Below are 21,098 nucleotides of genomic sequence, written 5' to 3' on the forward strand. Positions count from 1 at the left end.
GAGAAGCTGAGCCCTGATTAGGGGGCGGGGCTTCCCAGGCTAGGGGTCCTATAAAGGTAGCAGCCAGTCAGGCAGCTGCACAGGAGCTAGCAAACAGAGCTGTAAACAGGGGAGTCTGAGTGGGAGTTCTCTTGGAGGAGAAGGTATTTGTGTGTGTTTGGATTTGTATTGGTGGTATCTGTATGTGTAAGGGCTTTGTGCTGGGAGAGAAGCTGAGCCCTGATTAGGGGGCGGGGCTTAACTGACTAGGGGTCCTATAAAGGTTGCAGCCAGTCAGGCAGCGGCACAGGAGCTATCAAACAGAGCTGTAAACAGGGGATTTTGAGTGGGAGTTCTGTTGGAGAAGAAGGTATTTGTGTGTGTTTGGATTTGTATTGGTAGTATTTGTATGCGTAGAGGCTTTGTGCTGGGAGAGAAGCTGAGCCCTGATTAGGGGGCGGGGCTTCCCTGACTAGGGGTCCTATAAAGGTAGCAGCCAGTCAGGCAGCGGCACAGGAGCTAGCACACAGAGATGTAAACAGGGGAGTTTGAGTGGGAGTACTGTTGGAGTAGAAGGTATTTGTGTGTGTTTGGTTTTGTATTGGTAGTATCTGTGTGTGTAGGGGCTTTGTGCTGAGACAGAAGCTGAGCCCTGATTAGGGGCGGGGCTTCACTGACTCGGGGTCCTATAAAGGTAGCAGCCAGTCAGGTAGTGGCACAGACAGCTGCAGCAGCACAGGAGCTAGCAAACAGAGCTGTAAACAGGGGAGTTTGAGTGGGAGTTCTTTCGGAGGAGAAGGTATTTGTGTGTGTTTGGTTTTGTATTGTTAGTATCTGTATGTGTAGGGGCTTTGTGCTGGGAGAGAAGCTGAGCCCTGATTAGGGGAGGGGCTTCCCTGACTAGGGGTCCTATAAAGGTAGCAGCCAGTCAGGCAGCGGCAGAGGAGCTAGCAAACAGAGCTGTAAACAGGGAGTTTGAGTGCGAGTACTGTTGGAGGAGAAGGTATTTGTGTGTGTGTTTGGTTTTGTATTGGTAGTATCTGTGTGTGTAGGGGCTTTGTGCTGGGACAGAAGCTGAGCCCTGATTAGGGGGCGGGTCTTCCCTGACTAGGGGTCCTATAAAGGTAGCAGCCAGTCAGGCAGCGGCACAGACAGCTGCAGCGGCACAGGAGCTAGCAAACAGAGCTGTAAAGAGGAAAGTTGGAGTGGGAGTTCTGTTGGAGGAAAAGTTATTTGTGTGTGTGTTTGGTTTTGTATTGGTGGTATCTGTAGGTGTAGAGGCTTGGAGGGGCTTTGTGCTGGGAAAGAAGCTGAGCCCTGATTAGTGGGCGGGGCTTCCCTGACTAGGGGTCCTATAAGGTTGCAGCCAGTCAGGCAGCGGCACAGGAGCTATCAAACAGAGCTGTAAACAGGGGAGTTTGAGTGGGAGGAGAAGGTATTTGTGTGTGTTTGGTTTTGTATTGTTAGTATCTGTATGTGTAGGGGCTTTGTGCTGGGAGAGAAGCTGAGAACTGATTAGGGGGCGGGGCTTCACTGACTAGGGGTCCTAAAAAGGTATCAGCCAGTCACGCAGCGGCACAGACAGCTGCATCGGCACAGGAGCTAGCAAACAGAGCTGTAAACAGGGGATTTTGAGTGGGAGTTCTGTTGGAGGAGAAGGTATTTGTGTGTGTTTGGTTTTGTATTGGTGGTTTCTGTATGTGTAGGGGCTTTGTGCTGGGAGAGAAGCTGAGCCCTGATTAGGGGGCGGGGCTTCCCTGACTAGGGGTCCTATAAAGGTTGCAGCCAGTCAGGCAGCGGCACAGGAGCTATCAAACAGAGCTGTAAACAGGGGAGTTTGAGTGGGAGTACTGTCGGAGTAGAAGGTATTTGTGTGTGTTTGGTTTTGTATTGGTAGTATCTGTATGTGTAGGGGCTTTGTGCTGGGAGAGAAGCTGAGCCCTGATTAGGGGGCGGGGCTTCCCTGACTAGGGGTCCTATAAAGGTAGCAGCCAGTCAGGCAGCAGCACAGGAGCTAGCAAACAGAGCTGTAAACAGGGGAGTTTGAGTGGGAGTTCTGTTGGAGGAGAAGGTATTTGTGTGTGTTTTTGTATTGGTAGTATCTGTATGTGTAGGGGCTTTGTGCTGGGAGAGAAGCTGAGCCGAGATTAGGGGGCGGGGCTTCACTGACTAGGGGTCCTATAAAGGTATCAGCCAGTCAGGCAGCGGCACAGACAGCTGCAGCGGCACAGGAGCTATCAAACAGAGCTGTAAACAGGGGAGTTTGAGTGGGAGTACTGTTGGAGTAGAAGGTATTTGTGTGTGTTTGGTTTTGTATTGGTAGTATCTGTGTGTGTAGGGGCTTTGTGCTGGGGCAGAAGCTGAGCCCTGATTAGGGGGCGGGGCTTGACTGACTAGGGGTCCTATAAAGGTCGCAGCCAGTCAGGCAGCGGGCCAGACAGCTGCAGCGGCACAGGAGCTAGCAAACAGAGCTGTAAACAGGGGAGTTTAAGTGGGAGTTCTGTTGGAGGAAAAGTTATTTGTGTGTGTGTTTGGTTTTGTATTGGTGGTATCTGTAGGTGTAGAGGCTTGGAGGGGCTTTGTGCTGGGAAAGAAGCTGAGCCCTGATTAGTGGGCGGGGCTTCCCTGACTAGGGGTCCTATAAGGTTGCAGCCAGTCAGGCAGCGGCACAGGAGCTATCAAACAGAGCTGTAAACAGGGGAGTTTGAGTGGGAGTTCTGTTGGAGGAGAAGGTATTTGTGTGTGTTTGGTTTTGTATTGGTGGTATCTGTATGTGTAGGGGCTTTGTGCTGGTAGAGAAGCTGAGCCCTGATTAGGGGGCGGGGCTTCCCTGGCTAGGGGTCCTATAAAGGTAGCAGCCAGTCAGGCAGCGGCACAGGAGCTAGCAAACAGAGCTGTAAACATGGGAGTTTGAGTGGGAGTTCTGTTGGAGGAGAAGGTATTTGTGTGTGTTTGGTTTTGTATTGTTAGTATCTGTATGTGTAGGGGCTTTGTGCTGGGAGAGAAGCTGAGCCCTGATTAGGGGGCGGGGCTTCCCTGAATTGGGGTCCTACAAAGGTAGCAGCCAGTCAGGCAGCGGCACAGGAGCTAGCAAACAGAGCTGTAAACAGGGGAGTTTGAGTGGGAGTTCTGTTGGAGGAAAAGGTATTTGTGTGTGTGTTCGGTTTTGTACTGGTGGTATCTGTATGTGTAGAGGCTTGGAGGGGCTTTGTGCTGGGAAAGAAGCTGAGCCCTGATTAGTGGGCGGGGCTTCCCTGACTAGGGGTCCTATAAGGTTGCAGCCAGTCAGGCAGCGGCACAGGAGCTATCAAACAGAGCTGTAAACAGGGGAGTTTGAGTGGGAGTTCTGTTGGAGTAGCAGGTATTTGTGTGTGTTTGGTTTTGTATTGGTAGTATCTGTGTGTGTAGGGGCTTTGTGCTGGGACAGAAGCTGAGCCCTGATTAGGGGGCGGGGCTTGACTGACTAGGGGTCCTATAAAGGTCGCAGCCAGTCAGGCAGCGGCACAGACAGCTGCAGCGGCACATGAGCTAGCAAACAGAGATGTAAACAGGCGGGTTTGAGTGGGAGTTCTGTTGGAGGAGAAGGTATTTGTGTGTGTGTTTGGTTTTGTATTGGTAGTATCTGTATGTGTAGAGGCTTGGAGGGGCTTTGTGCTGGGAAAGAAGCTGAGCCCTGATTAGGGGGCGGGGCTTCCCTGACTAGGGGTCCTATAAAGGTTGCAGCCCGTCAGGCAGCGGCACAGGAGCTAGAAACAGAGCTGTAAACAGGGGAGTTTGAGTGGGAGTTCTGTTGGAGGAGAAGGTATTTGTGTGTGTTTGGTTTTGTATTGGTGGTATCTCTATGTGTAGGGGCTTTGTCCTGGGAGAGAAGCTGAGCCCTGATTAGGGGGCGGGGCTTCCCAGGCTAGGGGTCCTATAAAGGTAGCAGCCAGTCAGGCAGCTGCACAGGAGCTAGCAAACAGAGCTGTAAACAGGGGAGTCTGAGTGGGAGTTCTCTTGGAGGAGAAGGTATTTGTGTGTGTTTGGATTTGTATTGGTGGTATCTGTATGTGTAAGGGCTTTGTGCTGGGAGAGAAGCTGAGCCCTGATTAGGGGGCGGGGCTTAACTGACTAGGGGTCCTATAAAGGTTGCAGCCAGTCAGGCAGCGGCACAGGAGCTATCAAACAGAGCGGTAAACAGGGGATTTTGAGTGGGAGTTCTGTTGGAGAAGAAGGTATTTGTGTGTGTTTGGATTTGTATTGGTAGTATTTGTATGCGTAGAGGCTTTGTGCTGGGAGAGAAGCTGAGCCCTGATTAGGGGGCGGGGCTTCCCTGACTAGGGGTCCTATAAAGGTAGCAGCCAGTCAGGCAGCGGCACAGGAGCTAGCACACAGAGATGTAAACAGGGGAGTTTGAGTGGGAGTACTGTTGGAGTAGAAGGTATTTGTGTGTGTTTGGTTTTGTATTGGTAGTATCTGTGTGTGTAGGGGCTTTGTGCTGAGACAGAAGCTGAGCCCTGATTAGGGGCGGGGCTTCACTGACTCGGGGTCCTATAAAGGTAGCAGCCAGTCAGGTAGTGGCACAGACAGCTGCAGCAGCACAGGAGCTAGCAAACAGAGCTGTAAACAGGGGAGTTTGAGTGGGAGTTCTTTCGGAGGAGAAGGTATTTGTGTGTGTTTGGTTTTGTATTGTTAGTATCTGTATGTGTAGGGGCTTTGTGCTGGGAGAGAAGCTGAGCCCTGATTAGGGGAGAGGCTTCCCTGACTAGGGGTCCTATAAAGGTAGCAGCCAGTCAGGCAGCGGCAGAGGAGCTAGCAAACAGAGCTGTAAACAGGGAGTTTGAGTGCGAGTACTGTTGGAGGAGAAGGTATTTGTGTGTGTGTTTGGTTTTGTATTGGTAGTATCTGTGTGTGTAGGGGCTTTGTGCTGGGACAGAAGCTGAGCCCTGATTAGGGGGCGGGTCTTCCCTGACTAGGGGTCCTATAAAGGTAGCAGCCAGTCAGGCAGCGGCACAGACAGCTGCAGCGGCACAGGAGCTAGCAAACAGAGCTGTAAGGAGGAAAGTTGGAGTGGGAGTTCTGTTGGAGGAGAAGGTATTTGTGTGTGTTTGGATTTGTATTGGTAGTATCTGTATGTGTAGAGGCTTTGTGCTGGGAGAGAAGCTGAGCCCTCATTAGGGGGCGGGGCTTCCCTGACTTGGGGTCCTATAAAGGTAGCAGCCAGTCAGGCAGCGGCACAGGAGCTAGCAAACAGAGCTGTAAACAGGGGAGTTTAAGTGGGAGTTCTGTTGGAGGAAAAGTTATTTGTGTGTGTGTTTGGTTTTGTATTGGTGGTATCTGTAGGTGTAGAGGCTTGGAGGGGCTTTGTGCTGGGAAAGAAGCTGAGCCCTGATTAGTGGGCGGGGCTTCCCTGACTAGGGGTCCTATAAGGTTGCAGCCAGTCAGGCAGCGGCACAGGAGCTATCAAACAGAGCTGTAAACAGGGGAGTTTGAGTGGGAGTTCTGTTGGAGGAGAAGGTATTTGTGTGTGTTTGGTTTTGTATTGGTGGTATCTGTATGTGTAGGGGCTTTGTGCTGGTAGAGAAGCTGAGCCCTGATTAGGGGGCGGGGCTTCCCTGGCTAGGGGTCCTATAAAGGTAGCAGCCAGTCAGGCAGCGGCACAGGAGCTAGCAAACAGAGCTGTAAACATGGGAGTTTGAGTGGGAGTTCTGTTGGAGGAGAAGGTATTTGTGTGTGTTTGGTTTTGTATTGTTAGTATCTGTATGTGTAGGGGCTTTGTGCTGGGAGAGAAGCTGAGCCCTGATTAGGGGGCGGGGCTTCCCTGAATTGGGGTCCTACAAAGGTAGCAGCCAGTCAGGCAGCGGCACAGGAGCTAGCAAACAGAGCTGTAAACAGGGGAGTTTGAGTGGGAGTTCTGTTGGAGGAAAAGGTATTTGTGTGTGTGTTCGGTTTTGTACTGGTGGTATCTGTATGTGTAGAGGCTTGGAGGGGCTTTGTGCTGGGAAAGAAGCTGAGCCCTGATTAGTGGGCGGGGCTTCCCTGACTAGGGGTCCTATAAGGTTGCAGCCAGTCAGGCAGCGGCACAGGAGCTATCAAACAGAGCTGTAAACAGGGGAGTTTGAGTGGGAGTTCTGTTGGAGTAGCAGGTATTTGTGTGTGTTTGGTTTTGTATTGGTAGTATCTGTGTGTGTAGGGGCTTTGTGCTGGGACAGAAGCTGAGCCCTGATTAGGGGGCGGGGCTTGACTGACTAGGGGTCCTATAAAGGTCGCAGCCAGTCAGGCAGCGGCACAGACAGCTGCAGCGGCACATGAGCTAGCAAACAGAGATGTAAACAGGCGGGTTTGAGTGGGAGTTCTGTTGGAGGAGAAGGTATTTGTGTGTGTGTTTGGTTTTGTATTGGTAGTATCTGTATGTGTAGAGGCTTGGAGGGGCTTTGTGCTGGGAAAGAAGCTGAGCCCTGATTAGGGGGCGGGGCTTCCCTGACTAGGGGTCCTATAAAGGTTGCAGCCCGTCAGGCAGCGGCACAGGAGCTAGAAACAGAGCTGTAAACAGGGGAGTTTGAGTGGGAGTTCTGTTGGAGGAGAAGGTATTTGTGTGTGTTTGGTTTTGTATTGGTGGTATCTCTATGTGTAGGGGCTTTGTCCTGGGAGAGAAGCTGAGCCCTGATTAGGGGGCGGGGCTTCCCAGGCTAGGGGTCCTATAAAGGTAGCAGCCAGTCAGGCAGCTGCACAGGAGCTAGCAAACAGAGCTGTAAACAGGGGAGTCTGAGTGGGAGTTCTCTTGGAGGAGAAGGTATTTGTGTGTGTTTGGATTTGTATTGGTGGTATCTGTATGTGTAAGGGCTTTGTGCTGGGAGAGAAGCTGAGCCCTGATTAGGGGGCGGGGCTTAACTGACTAGGGGTCCTATAAAGGTTGCAGCCAGTCAGGCAGCGGCACAGGAGCTATCAAACAGAGCTGTAAACAGGGGATTTTGAGTGGGAGTTCTGTTGGAGAAGAAGGTATTTGTGTGTGTTTGGATTTGTATTGGTAGTATTTGTATGCGTAGAGGCTTTGTGCTGGGAGAGAAGCTGAGCCCTGATTAGGGGGCGGGGCTTCCCTGACTAGGGGTCCTATAAAGGGAGCAGCCAGTCAGGCAGCGGCACAGGAGCTAGCACACAGAGATGTAAACAGGGGAGTTTGAGTGGGAGTACTGTTGGAGTAGAAGGTATTTGTGTGTGTTTGGTTTTGTATTGGTAGTATCTGTGTGTGTAGGGGCTTTGTGCTGAGACAGAAGCTGAGCCCTGATTAGGGGCGGGGCTTCACTGACTCGGGGTCCTATAAAGGTAGCAGCCAGTCAGGTAGTGGCACAGACAGCTGCAGCAGCACAGGAGCTAGCAAACAGAGCTGTAAACAGGGGAGTTTGAGTGGGAGTTCTTTCGGAGGAGAAGGTATTTGTGTGTGTTTGGTTTTGTATTGTTAGTATCTGTATGTGTAGGGGCTTTGTGCTGGGAGAGAAGCTGAGCCCTGATTAGGGGAGGGGCTTCCCTGACTAGGGGTCCTATAAAGGTAGCAGCCAGTCAGGCAGCGGCAGAGGAGCTAGCAAACAGAGCTGTAAACAGGGAGTTTGAGTGCGAGTACTGTTGGAGGAGAAGGTATTTGTGTGTGTGTTTGGTTTTGTATTGGTAGTATCTGTGTGTGTAGGGGCTTTGTGCTGGGACAGAAGCTGAGCCCTGATTAGGGGGCGGGTCTTCCCTGACTAGGGGTCCTATAAAGGTAGCAGCCAGTCAGGCAGCGGCACAGACAGCTGCAGCGGCACAGGAGCTAGCAAACAGAGCTGTAAAGAGGAAAGTTGGAGTGGGAGTTCTGTTGGAGGAGAAGGTATTTGTGTGTGTTTGGATTTGTATTGGTAGTATCTGTATGTGTAGAGGCTTTGTGCTGGGAGAGAAGCTGAGCCCTCATTAGGGGGCGGGGCTTCCCTGACTTGGGGTCCTATAAAGGTAGCAGCCAGTCAGGCAGCGGCACAGGAGCTAGCAAACAGAGCTGTAAACAGGGGAGTTTAAGTGGGAGTTCTGTTGGAGGAAAAGTTATTTGTGTGTGTGTTTGGTTTTGTATTGGTGGTATCTGTAGGTGTAGAGGCTTGGAGGGGCTTTGTGCTGGGAAAGAAGCTGAGCCCTGATTAGTGGGCGGGGCTTCCCTGACTAGGGGTCCTATAAGGTTGCAGCCAGTCAGGCAGCGGCACAGGAGCTATCAAACAGAGCTGTAAACAGGGGAGTTTGAGTGGGAGGAGAAGGTATTTGTGTGTGTTTGGTTTTGTATTGTTAGTATCTGTATGTGTAGGGGCTTTGTGCTGGGAGAGAAGCTGAGAACTGATTAGGGGGCGGGGCTTCACTGACTAGGGGTCCTAAAAAGGTATCAGCCAGTCACGCAGCGGCACAGACAGCTGCATCGGCACAGGAGCTAGCAAACAGAGCTGTAAACAGGGGATTTTGAGTGGGAGTTCTGTTGGAGGAGAAGGTATTTGTGTGTGTTTGGTTTTGTATTGGTGGTTTCTGTATGTGTAGGGGCTTTGTGCTGGGAGAGAAGCTGAGCCCTGATTAGGGGGCGGGGCTTCCCTGACTAGGGGTCCTATAAAGGTTGCAGCCAGTCAGGCAGCGGCACAGGAGCTATCAAACAGAGCTGTAAACAGGGGAGTTTGAGTGGGAGTACTGTCGGAGTAGAAGGTATTTGTGTGTGTTTGGTTTTGTATTGGTAGTATCTGTATGTGTAGGGGCTTTGTGCTGGGAGAGAAGCTGAGCCCTGATTAGGGGGCGGGGCTTCCCTGACTAGGGGTCCTATAAAGGTAGCAGCCAGTCAGGCAGCAGCACAGGAGCTAGCAAACAGAGCTGTAAACAGGGGAGTTTGAGTGGGAGTTCTGTTGGAGGAGAAGGTATTTGTGTGTGTTTTTGTATTGGTAGTATCTGTATGTGTAGGGGCTTTGTGCTGGGAGAGAAGCTGAGCCGAGATTAGGGGGCGGGGCTTCACTGACTAGGGGTCCTATAAAGGTATCAGCCAGTCAGGCAGCGGCACAGACAGCTGCAGCGGCACAGGAGCTATCAAACAGAGCTGTAAACAGGGGAGTTTGAGTGGGAGTACTGTTGGAGTAGAAGGTATTTGTGTGTGTTTGGTTTTGTATTGGTAGTATCTGTGTGTGTAGGGGCTTTGTGCTGGGGCAGAAGCTGAGCCCTGATTAGGGGGCGGGGCTTGACTGACTAGGGGTCCTATAAAGGTCGCAGCCAGTCAGGCAGCGGGCCAGACAGCTGCAGCGGCACAGGAGCTAGCAAACAGAGCTGTAAACAGGCGGGTTTGAGTGGGAGTTCTGTTGGAGGAGAAGGTATTTGTGTGTGTGTTTGGTTTTGTATTGCTAGTATCTGTATGTGTAGAGGCTTGGAGGGGCTTTGTGCTGGGAAAGAAGCTGAGCCCTGATTAGGGGGCGGGGCTTCCCTGGCGAGGGGTCCTATAAAGGTAGCAGCCAGTCAGGCAGCGGCACAGGAGCTACAAACAGAGCTGTAAACAGGGGAGATCGAGTGGGAGTTCTGTTGGAGGAGAAGGTATTTGTGTGTGTTTGGTTTTGTATTGTTAGTATCTGTATGTGTAGGCTCTTTGTGCTGGGAGAGAAGCTGAGCCCTGATTAGGGGGCGGGGCTTCCCTGACTAGGGGTCCTGTAAAGGTAGCAGCCAGTCAGGCAGCGGCACAGACAGCTGCAGCGGCACAGGAGCTAGCAAACAGAGCTGTAAACGGGGAGTTTGAGTGGGAGTACTGTTGGAGTAGAAGGTATTTGTTTGTGTTTGGTTTTGTATTGGTAGTATCTGTGTGTGTAGGGGCTTTGTGCTGGGAGAGAAGCTGAGCCCTGATTAGGGGCGGGGCTTCACTGACTAGGTGTCCTATAAAGGTATCAGCCAGTCAGGCAGCGGCACAGACAGCTGCAGCGGCACAGGAGCTAGCAAACAGAGCTGTAAACAGGGGGGTTTGAGTTTGGGTTCTGTTGGAGGAGAAGGTATTTGTGTGTGTTTGGTTTTGTATTGGTGGTATCTGTGTGTGTAGGGGCTTTGTGCTGGGAGAGAAGCTGAGCCCTGATTAGGGGGCGGGGCTTGACTGACTAGGGGTCCTATAAAGGTCGCAGCCAGTCAGGCAGCGGCACAGACAGCTGCAGCGGCACAGGAGCTAGCAAACAGAGCTGTAAACAGGCGGGTTTGAGTGGGAGTTCTGTTGGAGGAGAAGGTATTTGTGTGTGTGTTTGGTTTTGTATTGGTAGTATCTGTATGTGTAGAGGCTTGGAGGGGCTTTGTGCTGGGAAAGAAGCTGAGCCCTGATTAGGGGGCGGGGCTTCCCTGACGAGGGGTCCTATAAAGGTAGCAGCCAGTCAGGCAGCGGCACAGGAGCTAGCAAACAGAGCTGTAAACAGGGGAGTTTGAGTGGGAGTTCTGTTGGAGGAAAAGGTATTTGTGTGTGTGTTTGGTTTTGTATTGGTGGTATCTGTATGTGTAGAGGCTTGGAGGGGCTTTGTGCTGGGAAAGAAGCTGAGCCCTGATTAGTGGGCGGGGCTTCCCTGACTAGGGGTCCTATAAGGTTGCAGCCAGTCAGGCAGCGGCACAGGAGCTATCAAACAGAGCTGTAAACAGGGGAGTTTGAGTGGGAGTTCTTTTGGAGTAGAAGGTATTTGTGTGTGTTTGGTTTTGTATTGGTAGTATCTGTGTGTGTAGGGGCTTTGTGCTGGGACAGAAGCTGAGCCCTGATTAGGGGGCGGGGCTTGACTGACTAGGGGTCCTATAAAGGTCGCAGCCAGTCAGGCAGCGGCACAGACAGCTGCAGCGGCACAGGAGCTAGCAAACAGAGCTGTAAACAGGGGAGTTGGAGTGGGAGTTCTGTTGGAGGAGAAGGTATTTGTGTGTGTTTGGTTTTGTATTGTTAGTATCTGTATGTGTATGGGCTTTGTGCTGGGAGAGAAGCTGAGCCCTGATTAGGGGGCGGGGCTTCCCTGACTAGGGGCCCTATAAAGGTAGCAGCCAGTCAGGCAGCGGCACAGACAGCTGCAGCGGCACAGGAGCTCGCAAACAGAGCTGTAAACAGGGGAGTTTGAGTGGGAGTTCTGTTGGAGGAGAAGGTATTTGTGTGTGTTTGGTTTTGTATTGGTGGTATCTGTATGTGTAGGGGCTTTGTCCTGGGAGAGAAGCTGAGCCCTGATTAGGGGGCGGGGCTTCCCTGGCTAGGGGTCCTATAAAGGTTGCAGCCAGTCAGGCAGCGGCACAGACAGCTGCAGCGGCACAGGAGCTAGCAAACAGAGCTGTAAACAGGGGAGTCTGAGTGGGAGTTCTCTTGGAGGAGAAGGTATTTGTGTGTGTTTGGATTTGTATTGGTGGTATCTGTGTGTGTAGGGGCTTTGTGCTGGGAGAGAAGCTGAGGCCTGATTAGGGGGCGGGGCTTGACTGACTAGGGGTCCTATAAAGGTAGCAGCCAGTCAGTCAGCGGCACAGACAGCTGCAGCGGAACAGGAGCTAGCAAACAGAGCTGTAAACAGGGGAGTTGGAGTGAGAGTTCTGTTGGAGGAGAAGGTATTTGTGTGTGTGTTTGGTTTTGTATTGGTAGTATTTGTATGCGTAGAGGCTTTGTGCTGGGAGAGAAGCTGAGCCCTGATTAGGGGGCGGGGCTTCCCTGACTAGGGGTCCTATAAAGGTAGCAGCCAGTCAGGCAGCGGCACAGGAGCTAGCACACAGAGATGTAAACAGGGGAGTTTGAGTGGGAGTTCTGTTGGAGGAGAAGGTATTTGTGTGTGTTTGGATTTGTATTGGTAGTATTTGTATGTGTAGAGGCTTTGTGCTGGGAGAGAAGCTGAGCCCTGATTAGGGGGTGGGGCTTCCCTGACTAGGGGTCCTATAAAGGTAGCAGCCAGTCAGGCAGCGGCAGAGGAGCTAGCAAACAGAGCTGTAAACAGGGAGTTTGAGTGGGAGTTCTTTCGGAGGAGAAGGTATTTGTGTGTGTTTGGTTTTGTGTTGTTAGTATCTGTATGTGTAGGGGCTTTGTGCTGGGAGAGAAGCTGAGCCCTGATTAGGGGAGGGGCTTCCCTGACTAGGGGTCCTAAAAAGGTATCAGCCAGTCACGCAGCGGCACAGACAGCTGCATCGGCACAGGAGCTAGCAAACAGAGCTGTAAACAGGGGATTTTGAGTGGGAGTTCTGTTGGAGGAGAAGGTATTTGTGTGTGTTTGGTTTTGTATTGGTGGTATCTGTATGTGTAGGGGCTTTGTGCTGGGAGAGAAGCTGAGCCCTGATTAGGGGGCGGGGCTTCCCTGACTAGGGGTCCTATAAAGGTTGCAGCCAGTCAGGCAGCGGCACAGGAGCTATCAAACAGAGCTGTAAACAGGGGAGTTTGAGTGGGAGTACTGTCGGAGTAGAAGGTATTTGTGTGTGTTTGGTTTTGTATTGGTAGTATCTGTATGTGTAGGGGCTTTGTGCTGGGAGAGAAGCTGAGCCGAGATTAGGGGGCGGGGCTTCACTGACTAGGGGTCCTATAAAGGTCGCAGCCAGTCAGGCAGCGGCACAGACAGCTGCAGCGGCACAGGAGCTATCAAACAGAGCTGTAAACAGGGGAGTTTGAGTGGGAGTACTGTTGGAGTAGAAGGTATTTGTGTGTGTTTGGTTTTGTATTGGTAGTATCTGTGTGTGTAGGGGCTTTGTGCTAGGGCAGAAGCTGAGCCCTGATTAGGGGGCGGGGCTTCACTGACTAGCAGTCCTATAAAGGTAGCAGCCAGTCAGGCAGCGGCACAGACAGCTGCAGCGGCACAGGAGCTAGCAAACAGAGCTGTAAACGGGAGTTTGAGTGGGAGATCTGTTGGAGGAGAAGGTATTTGTGTGTTTGGTTTTGTATTGGTAGTATCTGTATGTGTAGGGGCTTTGTGCTGGGAGAGAAGCTGAGCCCTGATTAGGGGGCGGGGCTTGACTGACTAGGGGTCCTATAAAGGTCGCAGCCAGTCAGGCAGCGGGCCAGACAGCTGCAGCGGCACAGGAGCTAGCAAACAGAGCTGTAAACAGGCGGGTTTGAGTGGGAGTTCTGTTGGAGGAGAAGGTATTTGTGTGTGTGTTTGGTTTTGTATTGGTAGTATCTGTATGTGTAGAGGCTTGGAGGGGCTTTGTGCTGGGAAAGAAGCTGAGCCCTGATTAGGGGGCAGGGCTTCCCTGACTAGGGGTCCTATAAAGGTTGCAGCCAGTCAGGCAGCGGCACAGGAGCTATCAAACAGAGCTGTAAACAGGGGAGTTTGAGTGGGAGTACTGTTGGAGTAGAAGGTATTTGTGTGTGTTTGGTTTTGTATTGGTAGTATCTGTATGTGTAGGGGCTTTGTGCTGGGACAGAAGCTGAGCCCTGATTAGGGGGCAGGGCTTCCCTGACTAGGGGTCCTATAAAGGTTGCAGCCAGTCAGGCAGCGGCACAGGAGCTATCAAACAGAGCTGTAAACAGGGGAGTTTGAGTGGGAGTACTGTTGGAGTAGAAGGTATTTGTGTGTGTTTGGTTTTGTATTGATAGTATCTGTATGTGTAGGGGCTTTGTGCTGGGAGAGAAGCTGAGCCCTGATTAGGGGCGGGGCTTTCCTGACTGGGGGTCCTATAAAGGTAGCAGCCAGTCAGGCAGCGGCACAGGAGCTAGCAAACAAAGCTGTAAACAGGGGAGTTTGAGTGGGAGTACTGTTGGAGGAGAAGGTATTTGTGTGTGTGTTTGGTTTTGTATTGATAGTATCTGTATGTGTAGGGGCTTTGTGCTGGGAGAGAAGTTGACACCTGATTAGGGGGCGGGGCTTGACTGACTAGGGGTCCTATAAAGGTAGCAGCAGGTCAGGCAGCGGCACAGACAGCTGCAGCGGCACAGGAGCTAGCAAACAGAGCTGTAAACGGGGAGTTTGAGTGGGAGGAGAAGGTATTTGTGTGTCATTGGTTTTGTATTGTTAGTATCTGTATCTGTAGGGGCTTTGTGCTGGGAGAGAAGCTGACACCTGATTAGGGGGCGGGGCTTGACTGACTAGGGGTCCTATAAAGGTAGCAGCCAGTCAGGCAGCGGCACAGACAGCTGCAGCGGCACAGGAGCTAGCAAACAGAGCTGTAAAGAGGAAAGTTGGAGTGGGAGTTCTGTTGGAGGAGAAGGTATTTGTGTGTGTTTGGTTTTGTATTGGTGGTATTTGTATGTGTCGGGGCTTTGTGCTGGGTGAGAAGCTGAGCCCTGATTAGGGGGCGGGGCTTCACTGACTAGGGGTCCTATAAAGGTTGCAGCCAGTCAGGCAGCGGCACAGGAGCTATCAAACAGAGCTGTAAACAGGGGAGTTTGAGTGGGAGTACTGTCGGAGTAGAAGGTATTTGTGTGTGTTTGGTTTTGTATTGGTAGTATCTGTGTGTGTAGGGGCTTTGTGCTGAGACAGAAGCTGAGCCCTGATTGGGGGGCGGGGCTTCACTGACTAGGGGTCCTATAAAGGTAGCAGCCAGTCAGGTAGCGGCACAGACAGCTGCAGCAGCACAGGAGCTAGCAAACAGAGCTGGAAACAGGGGAGTTTGAGTGGGAGTTCTTTTGGAGGAGAAGGTATTTGTGTGTGTTTGGTTTTGTATTGTTAGTATCTGTATGTGAAGGGGCTTTGTGCTGGGAGAGAAGCTGAGCCGTGATTAGGGGGCGGGGCTTCACTTACTAGGGGTCCTAGAAAGGTATCAGCCAGTCAGGCAGCGGCACAGACAGCTGCAGCGGCACAGGAGCTAGCAAACAGAGCTCTAAACAGGGGAGTTGGAGTGAGAGTTCCGTTGGAGGAGAAGGTATTTGTGTGTGTTTGGTTCTGTATTTCTAGTATCTGTATGTGTAGGGGCTTTGTGCTGGGAGAGAAGCTGAGCCGTGATTAGGGGGCGGGGCTTCCCTGACTAGGGGTCCTATAAAGGTAGCAGCCAGTCAGGCAGCGGCACAGACAGCTGCAGCGGCACAGGAGCTAGCAAACAGAGCTGTAAACAGGGGAGTTTGAGTGGGAGTTCTTTCGGAGGAGAAGGTGTATGTGTGTGTTTGGTTTTGTATTGTTAGTATCTGTATGTGTAGGGGCTTCGTGCTGGGAGAGAAGCTGAGCCCTGATTAGGGGCGGGGCTTCCCTGACTAGGGGTCCTATAAAGGTAGCAGCCAGTCAGGTAGCGGCACAGGAGCTAGCAAACAGAGCTGTAAACAGGGGAGTTTGAGTGGGAGTACTGTTGGAGGAGAAGGTATTTGTGTGTGTGTTTGGTTTTGTATTGGTAGTATCTGTGTGTGTAGGGGCTTTGTGCTGGGACAGAAGCTGAGCCCTGATTAGGGGGCTGGTCTTCCCTGACTAGGGGTCCTATAAAGGTAGCAGCCAGTCAGGGAGCGGCACAGACAGCTGCAGCGGCACAGGAGCTAGCAAACAGAGCTGTAAACAGTGGAGTTTGAGTGGGAGTTCTGTTGGAGGAGAAGGTATTTGTGTGTGTTTGGTTTTGTATTGGTAGTATCTGTATGTGTAGGGGCTTTGTGCTGGGAGAGAAACTGAGCCCTGATTAGGGGGCGGGGCTTGACTGACTAGGGGTCCTATAAAGGTAGCAGCCAGTCAGGCAGCGGCACAGACAGCTGCAGCGGCACAGGAGCTAGCAAACAGAGCTGTAAAGAGGAAAGTTGGAGTGGGAGTTCTGTTGGAGGAGAAGGTATTTGTGTGTGTTTGGATTTGTATTGGTATTATCTGTATGTGTAGAGGCTTTGTGCTGGGAGAGAAGCTGAGCCCTGATTAGGGGGCGGGGCTTCCCTGACTTGGGGTCCTATAAAGGTAGCAGCCAGTCAGGTAGTGGCACAGACAGCTGCAGCGGCACAGGAGCTAGCAAACAGAGCTGTAAACGGGGAGTTTGAGTGGGAGGAGAAGGTATTTGTGTGTGTTTGGTTTTGTATTGTTAGTATCTGTATGTGTAGGGGCTTGGTGCTGGGAGAGAAGCTGAGCCCTGATTAGGGGGCGGGGCTTCACTGACTAGGGGTCCTAAAAAGGTATCAGCCAGTCAGGCAGCGGCACAGACAGCTGCATCGGCACAGGAGCTAGCAAACAGAGCTGTAAAGAGGGGATTTTGAGTGGGAGTTCTGTTGGAGGAGAAGGTATTTGTGTGTGTTTGGTTTTGTATTGGTGGTATCTGTATGTGTAGGGGCTTTGTGCTGGGAGAGAAGCTGAGCCCTGATTAGGGGGCGGGGCTTCCCCGACTAGGGGTCCTATAAAGCTAGCAGCCAGTTCGGCAGCGGCACAGGAGCTAGCAAACAGTGCTGTAAACAGGGGAGTTTGAGTGGGAGTTCTGTTGGAGGAGAAGGTATTTGTGTGTGTTTTTGTATTGGTAGTATCTGTATGTGTAGGGGCTTTGTGCTGGGAGAGAAGCTGAGCCGTGATTAGGGGGCGGGGCTTCACTGACTAGGGGTCCTATAAAGGTATCAGCCAGTCAGGGAGCGGCACAGACAGCTACAGCGGCACAGGAGCTATCAAACAGAGCTGTAAACAGGGGAGTTTGAGTGGGAGTACTGTTGGAGGAGAAGGTATTTGTGTGTGTGTTTGGTTTTGTATTGGTAGTATCTGTATGTGTAGAGGCTTGGAGGGGCTTTCTGCTGGGAAAGAAGCTGAGCCCTGATTAGGGGGCGGGGCTTCCCTGACGAGGGGTCCTATAAAGGTAGCAGCCAGTCAGGCAGCGGCACAGGAGCTAGCAACAGAGCTGTAAAGAGGAAAGTTGGAGTGGGAGTTCTGTTTGAGGAGAAGGTATTTGTGTGTGTGTTTGGTTTTGTATTGGTAGTATCTGTATGTGTAGAGGCTTTGTGCTGGGAGAGAAGCTGAGCCCTGATTAGGGGGCGGGGCTTCCCTGACTTGGGGTCCTATAAAGGTAGCAGCCAGTCAGGCAGCGGCACAGACAGCTGCAGCGGCACAGGAGCTAGCAAACAGAGCTGTAAACGGGGAGTTTGAGTGGGAGGAGAAGGTATTTGTGTGTGTTTGGTTTTGTATTGTTAGTATCTGTATGTGTAGGGGCTTTGTGCTGGGAGAGAAGCTGAGAACTGATTAGGGGGCGGGGCTTCACTGACTAGGGGTCCTAAAAAGGTATCAGCCAGTCAGGCAGCGGCACAGACAGCTGCATCGGCACAGGATCTAGCAAACAGAGCTGTAAACAGGGGATTTTGAGTGGGAGTTCTGTTGGAGGAGAAGGTATTTGTGTGTGTTTGGTTTTGTATTGGTGGTATCTGTATGTGTAGGGGCTTTGTGCTGGGAGAGAAGCTGAGCCCTGATTAGGGGGCGGGGCTTCCCTGACTAGTGGTCCTATAAAGCTAGCAGCCAGTCAGGCAGCGGCACAGGAGCTAGCAAACAGAGCTGTAAACAGGGGAGTTTGAGTGGGAGTTCTGTTGGAGGAGAAGGTATTTGTGTGTGTTTTTGTATTGGTAGTATTTGTATGTGTAGAGGCTTTGTGCTGGGAGAGAAGCTGAGCCCTGATTAGGGGGCGGGGCTTCCCTGACTAGGGGTCCTATAAAGGTAGCAGCCAGTGAGGCAGCGGCACAGGAGCTAGCACACAGAGATGTAAACAGGGGAGTTTGAGTGGGAGTTCTGTTGGAGGAGAAGGTATTTGTGTGTGTTTGGATTTGTATTGGTAGTATTTGTATGTGTAGAGGCTTTGTGCTGGGAGAGAAGCTGAGCCCTGATTAGGGGGCGGGGCTTCCCTGACTAGGGGTCCTATAAAGGCAGCAGCCAGTCAGGCAGCGGCACAGGAGCTAGCAAACAGAGCTGTAAACAGGGGAGTTTGAGTGGGAGTTCTTTCGGAGGAGAAGGTATTTGTGTGTGTTTGGTTTTGTATTGTTAGTATCTGTATGTGTAGGGGCTTTGTGCTGGGAGAGAAGCTGAGCCCTGATTAGGGGCGGGGCTTCCCTGACTAGGGGTCCTATAAAGGTAGCAGCCAGTCAGGCAGCGGCACAGGAGCTAGCAAACAGAGCTGTAAACAGGGAGTTTGAGTGCGAGTACTGTTGGAGGAGAAGGTATTTGTGTGTGTGTTTGGTTTTGTATTGGTAGTATCTGTGTGTGTAGGGGCTTTGTGCTGGGACAGAAGCTGAGCCCTGATTAGGGGGCGGGTCTTCCGTGACTAGGGGTCCTATAAAGGTAGCAGCCAGTCAGGCAGCGGCACAGACAGCTGCAGCGGCACAGGAGCTAGCAAACAGAGCTGTAAAGACGAAAGTTGGAGTGGGAGTTCTGTTGGAGGAGAAGGTATTTGTGTGTGTTTGGATTTGTATTGGTAGTATCTGTATGTGTGGAGGCTTTGTGCTGGGAGAGAAGCTGAGCCCTGATTAGGGGGCGGGGCTTCCCTGACTTGGGGTCCTATAAAGGTAGCAGCCAGTCAGGCAGCGGCACAGGAGCTAGCAAACAGAGCTGTAAACAGGGGAGTTTAAGTGGGAGTTCTGTTCGAAGAAAAGGTATTTGTGTGTGTGTTTGGTTTTGTATTGGTGGTATCTGTATGTGTAGAGGCTTGGAGGGGGTTTGTGCTGGGAAAGAAGCTGAGCCCTGATTAGTGGGCGGGGCTTCCCTGACTAGGGGTCCTATAAAGGTAGCAGCCAGTCAGGCAGCGGCACAGGAGCTAGAAACAGAGCTGTACACAGGGGAGTTCGAGTGGGAGTTCTTTTGGAGGAGAAGGTATTTGTGTGTGTTTGGTTTTGTATTGTTAGTATCTGTATGTGTAGGCTCTTTGTGCTGGGAGAGAAGCTGAACCCTGATTAGGGGGCGGGGCTTCCCTGACTAGGGGTCCTATAAAGGTAGCAGCCAGTCAGGCAGCGGCACAGGAGCTAGCACACAGAGATGTAAACAGGGGAGTTTGAGTGGGAGTTCTGTTGGTGGAGAAGGTATTTGTGTGTGTGTTTGGTTTTGTGTTGGTAGTATCTGTATGTTTTGGGGCTTTGTGCTGGGAGAGAAGATGAGTCCTGATTAGGGGGCGGGGCTTCCCTGACTAGGGGTCCTATAAAGGTAGCAGCCAGTCAGGCAGCGGCACAGACAGCTGCAGCGGCACAGGAGCTATCAAACAGAGCTGTAAACAGGGGAGTTTGAGTGGGAGTTCTGTTGGTGGAGAAGGTGTTTGTGTGTGTTTGGTTTTGTATTGGTAGTATCTGTGTGTGTAGGGGCTTTGTGCTAGGACAGAAGCTGAGCCCTGATTAGTGGGCGGGGCTTCCCTGACTAGGGGTCCTATAAAGGTAGCAGCCAGTCAGGCAGCCGCACAGACAGCTGCAGCGGCACAGGAGCTAGCAAACAGAGCTGTAAACAGGGGAGTTTGAGTGGGAGTTCTGTTGGAGGAGAAGGTATTTGTGTGTGTTTGGTTTTGTATTGTTAGTATCTGTATGTGTAGGGGCTTTGTGCTGGGAGAGAAGCTGAGCCCTGATTAGGGGGCGGGGCTTCCCTGACTAGGGGTCCTATAAGGTTGCAGCCAGTCAGGCAGCGGCACAGGAGCTATCAAACAGAGCTGTAAACAGGGGAGTTTGAGTGGGAGTTCTGTTGGAGGAGAAGGTATTTGTGTGTGTTTGGTTTTGTATTGTTAGTATCTGTATGTGTAGGGGCTTTGTGCTGGGAGAGAAGCTGAGCCCTGATTAGGGGGCGGGGCTTCCCTGACTAGGGGTCCTATAAAGGTAGCAGCCAGTCAGGCAGCGGCACAGGAGCTAGCAAACAGAGCTGTAAACAGGGGAGTTTGAGTGGGAGTTCTGTTGGAGGAAAAGGTATTTGTGTGTGTGTTTGGTTTTGTATTGGTGGTATCTGTATGTGTAGAGGCTTGGAGGGGCTTTGTGCTGGGAAAGAAGCTGAGCCCTGATTAGTGGGCGGGGCTTCCCTGACTAGGGGTCCTATAAGGTTGCAGCCAGTCAGGCAGCGGCACAGGAGCTATCAAACAGAGCTGTAAACAGGGGAGTTGGAGTGAGAGTTCTGTTGGAGGAGAAGGTATTTGTGTGTGTTTGGTTTTGTATTGTTAGTATCTGTATGTGTAGGGGCTTTGTGCTGGGAGAGAAGCTGAGCCCTGATTAGGGGGCGGGGCTTCACTGACTAGGGGTCCTATAAAGGTATCAGCCAGTCAGGCAGCGGCACAGACAGCTGCAGCGGCACAGGAGCTAGCAAACAGAGCTGTAAACAGGGGGGTTTGAGTGGGAGTTCTGTTGGAGGAGAAGGTATTTGTGTGTGTTTGGTTTTGTATTGGTATTATTTGTATGTGTTGTGGCTTTGTGCTGGGTGAGAAGGTGAGCCCTGATTAGGGGGCGGGGCTTCCCTGACTAGGGGTCCTATAAACGTAGCAGGCAATCAGGCAGCGGCACAGACAGCTGCAGCGGCACAGGAGCTAGCAAACAGAGCTGTAAACAGGGGAGTTTGAGTGGGAGTTCTGTTGGAGGAGAAGGTATTTGTGTGTGTTTGGTTTTGTATTGGTGGTACCTGTATGTGTAGGGGCTTTGTGCTGGGAGAGAAGCTGAGCCCTGATTAGTGGGCGGGGCTTCCCTGACTAGGGGTCCTATAAAGGTTGCAGACAGTCAGGCAGCGGCACAGGAGCTATCAAACAGAGCTGTAAACAGGGGAGTTTGAGTGGGAGTTCTTTTGGAGGAGAAGGTATTTATGTGTGTTTGGTTTTGTATTGGTAGTATCTGTGTGTGTAGGGGCTTTGTGCTGAGACAGAAGCTGAGCCCTGATTGGGGGGCGGGGCTTCACTGACTAGGGGTCCTATAAAGGTAGCAGCCAGTCAGGTAGCGGCACAGACAGCTGCAGCAGCACAGGAGCTAGCGAACAGAGCTGTAAACAGGGGAGTTCGAGTGGGAGTTCTTTTGGAGGAGAAGGTATTTGTGTGTGTTTGGTTTTGTATTGTTAGTATCTGTATGTGAAGGGGCTTTGTGCTGGGAGAGAAGCTGAGCCGTGATTAGGGGACGGGGCTTCACTTACTAGGGGTCCTAGAAAGGTATCAGCCAGTCAGGCAGCGGCACAGACAGCTGCAGCGGCACAGGAGCTAGCAAACAGAGCTCTAAACAGGGGAGTTGGAGTGAGAGTTCTGTTGGAGGAGAAGGTATTTGTGTGTGTTTGGTTTTGTATTGTTAGTATCTGTATGTGTAGGGGCTTTGTGCTGGGACAGAAGCTGAGCCCTGATTAGGGAGCGGG

This window comes from Lepidochelys olivacea (genome assembly GCF_965140295.1).
Source record: "Lepidochelys olivacea isolate rLepOli2 genome assembly, chromosome: 26".
Taxonomy (NCBI): domain Eukaryota; kingdom Metazoa; phylum Chordata; order Testudines; family Cheloniidae; genus Lepidochelys; species Lepidochelys olivacea.